Consider the following 4,237-nt stretch of genomic DNA (forward strand, 5'->3'; position numbering starts at 1 on the left):
TGATCGTAATAATTTTTCGTCGAAAATTGTTACAGGCGACGAAAAATTGGTTCATTACCTCTAACCGGAAACAAAGTGGCAATCTCCTCAAAAGAAAAACGTCAAAACCACGCCCTCAGCCGGTTAAGTGATTGCGATGGTCTTCTGTTAGTCTGAAGCGGTTATTCTGTCTGATGCCCCCGTCATGGAGCAACGATCAACTCTGACGTGTATTGTGCTATCCTCAGGAAACTCAAGAAAGGGTTTCAGCGTGTTCGTTGCAATAATATTGAAAACCACTTTATCCTTCTCCATGACAATGCAAGCTCTCACACACATCTGCGAGCCAGCTGGGAACTCACACAACTTCATTGAACTGTTCATCCTCATCCCCCTACAGCCCGGATCTTGCATTTCTCGACTTCCATCTGTTTTGCCCAATGAAGTACGCTCTCTGCGCTAAGCAGTACGTATGTGATGGTGATGTTATTGATGCAGCAAGGCGTTGGTTCCGATCTGATCAGTAGACTGATATCATGCGCGCACAAAGCCACACCGCGTTAAGCTGATTTTAAGACCGTTGCACTGAACGTAGTTTGTACCGAAAAAGAGGGTTTGTAGCCAAAAGAGTGGTGAATAATATGGCGTATTGGAATCTTCAATAAAACCACCTGCTTTCAGAAAGTGTTGTATTACTTATTGAATGCCTCAGTTGAGATTCTCAGTAGTAGGAGGAAGGAGTTCTGCAAGAAGTGCCCGTTTGAGCCCTATTGGTCAAAGCAATCTTCAGTAGAACGAAAAACCAGTCCAAAGCTGCAAATTTTTACTTTTTATTCATTCAATGTCTATTTTCCTGCCGAGACCCATCTTCAGATCATCATAACATAGTCGATAGTGGCATTTCCGAAGATGTCAAGACAACTTTGGACCGTTGTTTCGTTCTACCAATTAACAGAATTTGCTGACCCAAGCTACTCCAGCATGCTGAAAGTTCGTAATCTTCATTAGCACTTGCTGCCTAAGAATGTGGGTCTAAAGACGCTGATGACTGGGGTATTGCCCAAGGATAATCTCTCTGCAATATTCCGGTGAGTAATACCAGGCAACAGTTGATCGAGATCTGCACGTCGAATGAAACGTCATGCTCAGAGATCCAGGTGTCATGCAAGAAGAGTATATTGCTTCACAGTACAGATTTTCACCGTGTCCCCTGCTTTCATCCCATACTCAGCCACAAGAAGTCGTAGACATCATTCAGATGCAAATGTACATATAACAGTGAGACTGTCGGGTCATACTTTGACCTGACATGCGAAGTGGTGAGTTTTTCTCTTCCTTTTCATTTATTTGCAGAGGCTAACGAATGAGTAAGGACGCATGTCAGGATACGTAATAAGGTTCTGAAGTTTTGTGTGGGTGTTTCTAACAAGTAACGATGGAAGACAGGGTTGTGAGATCTTTTTGTGAACGCTGAAATGAAAAAAAGTGCAGGAAACGGTTAAAATATTTCCCAAAATAGAGCAGATTTTTGAAAGAATGACACCGAGTGACAATGTATTTTAAGTCAGAGGGCAATGAACATTCTTTAATAGACCAAGAATACGACAGTCCGGAAAGAAGTTGACTTTTAAAAGTAATTCTAGAGGAAAATTGTCGAAAAAAAAAGCAGTGGACCCTGTTGAGCTAGTCAAGAACAGTAAGTCAAAGTGTTTTTGGGCAGAAACGAAAGAAATTTTCATATTAGTTGCGAACCAGAAAGCAGAATGCAACACGTTTAGTTGCGCTATTAGTAGCGATTTTTTTGAGTCTATATTCTCATATGTGGTGTCCATAATTGAAGTTTCAGTTTCAAAACGGTATAAAAAGAGAACCACTGCTCAGAATGATGCCAAATTTGAACAGCGTATTATTGACGCAGGGGGAAACGTCATGGGAAAAATAGTTAACCATAATTTCACCAGTAGTTGGCACTGTAAGCGTGTTAACGCAAATGAAGTAGGCTCGAAAAGACAGATGAATCACAGTAAGATGGCTATGATTTGAGTTGCACTGTACACCATCCGTACTGTTCAATGTGCATGACTCCACGAATTAACCAGGCAGCAGTTGTGTCACAGTTAGTTAGGTAAACCGATCCACCACAGCCGGCCGCGCTGGCCGGGCGGTTGGCGCTGCAGGCCGGAACCGCGTGACTGCTACGGTCGCAGGTTCGAATCCTGCCTCGGGTGTGGATGTGTGTGATGTCCTTAAGTTAGTTAGGTTTAAGTACTTCTAAGTTCTAGGGAACTGATGACCTCAGAAGTTAAGTCTCATAGTGCTCAGAGCCATTTGAACCATTTAAACGATCCACCACGGCAATGTCGAACCACATCGGAAGGGAAAGATCAGTTTTTAATAAAAGCACAAAGATATCGGTTTTCATTTCTCCTGATGCAAAAAATCGCATAAAAAAGAAAAATTACATCGGTTTTTAACTGTCCCGGGGTCAAACAACACATGAAGTGCAAAAAGAGATCGGTTTCTAAATTGTGGTGTGACTGATGCAACACATGTTCAGTATGCTGTCCACAGTTTTTTGCCACAAGCTGAAATCGAGGGAAAGCATATTCCGCAACAGATCGGAGTGTCTCGGGCGTTACATTCAGAATGCGTCGCGCAATGCAATTCAGCTACTACTTTCGTAACTGGAGCAATGAACACAGCATCTTTCGTATAACCTCACAGATAGAAGTCACACGGATTAAGAACGGGTGGTATGGACGGCCAGGCTGTAGGGAAATGACGGCTGGTAATTCTAGCATTTCCGGAATTCCTCCGCAGCAGGCGCTTCACTGGCTGTGCACTGTTGGACGGAGCGCCATAGTGCACAAAAATGATACTACCCACATCTCCACGCTGTTGAAGGACTGGAATGACGTTCGTGAGCAAGAGACTCTCGTAGCGTTTACCAGTGACGGTACAGGTAACCGGACCTGCAGGACTCGTCTCCTCGAAAAAATACGGCCCTTCGATAAATGACGCTGTCAACCCACACCACACAGTCACCTTTGCAGAGTGAAGTGGTACCGATTGATGGACTTTTGGATTTTCCGTTTTCCCATATTCTGCAGTGCTGTCCTTGGAAATGGATTTCGTCTGTTCACAGAATTTTGCAGGAATATTCATTGTTCACTTTCATGAGAGCTAGAAATTCCAGAGCAAACATTTGTCTTGCTGCCATGTAAGCAGTAAGTACCTCCTGGACATGTGTGATTTTGTGTGGATGTTTTGTAGCAATTTATGCACGTCGCTCGCAGCTATGCCAACGGCCTTGCCGCAGCGGTAACACCGGTTCCCGTCAGATCACCGAAGTTAAGCGCTGCCGGGCTGGGCTAGCACTGGGATTGGTGACCATCCGTTCTGCCGAGCGCTGTTGGCAAGCGGGGTGCACTCATCCATTGTGAGGCAAATTGAGAAGCTACTTGAGAAGTAGCGGCTCCGGTCTCGGAAATTGACATACGACCGGGAAAGCGGTGTGCTGACCACATGCCCCTCCATATCCGCATCGTCACATCCGTGGGCTGACGATGACACGGCGGCCGGTCGGTACCTTTGGGCCTTCATGGACTGTTCGGGAGGACTTTATTTTTTAGTTTAGCTCGCAGGAATGTCTAAGGTTCGGCCAATTCCTCGTGCGCTGCGTGTTTGCACGCAACCGCTCGACAATTCCTGCAATGTTGCGGCCACATCTTCGACAGAGGTCGCATCAACTGATTTCTTCATTCTGCCACATTGGACTTCGAAAGAACCCCTCTTTCAAAATTGTGTAATCATTTTCTTCAGATCCTTAGCAGGCATCGAAACAATGCCTTTTTTCATGTCACTGAGTGTCCGGAACTTCTTCAGGGCTACCAGCGCACAGTCACCGTTCTTGTAAAAGCAGCATGCGATACGTCATGGAGACGTCATATTGGGCTTCTCGGACGCAAACTGAGGAACAGCCGTGTGCCGCGCGTCTGTTGGTTGTGCATATTCTGACGCTTACTGCGCCATCTATTGGTCAAACTTTCGTAAACATTTTTCTTGTTCGATGATGTTTCACCCTGCATCAATAATATTCTGTTCAAATTTGACATCATTCCGAGGATTGGTTCTCTTTCTACAGCCTCTAGGGACATCCTGCACGTCTATCTGAATCTTAGTTTACATAGAGGTCTTCTTGGTCATCATAGTGCTAAGCAAACTGAAATCTCCTTTTTCATTTCCATTCACAGAATTT

At 44.8% G+C, this 4,237-nt stretch overlaps 1 pseudogene; it reads left to right on the plus strand.

Annotated features, from left to right (window-relative positions):
* The first annotated feature begins 3,279 nt into the window (after positions 1-3,279).
* LOC124726654 lies at positions 3,280-3,397 on the plus strand (annotated as a pseudogene).
* The last annotated feature ends 840 nt before the right edge of the window (positions 3,398-4,237 follow it).

This window comes from Schistocerca piceifrons, chromosome 1 (assembly GCF_021461385.2).
Source record: "Schistocerca piceifrons isolate TAMUIC-IGC-003096 chromosome 1, iqSchPice1.1, whole genome shotgun sequence".
NCBI lineage: Eukaryota > Metazoa > Arthropoda > Insecta > Orthoptera > Acrididae > Schistocerca > Schistocerca piceifrons.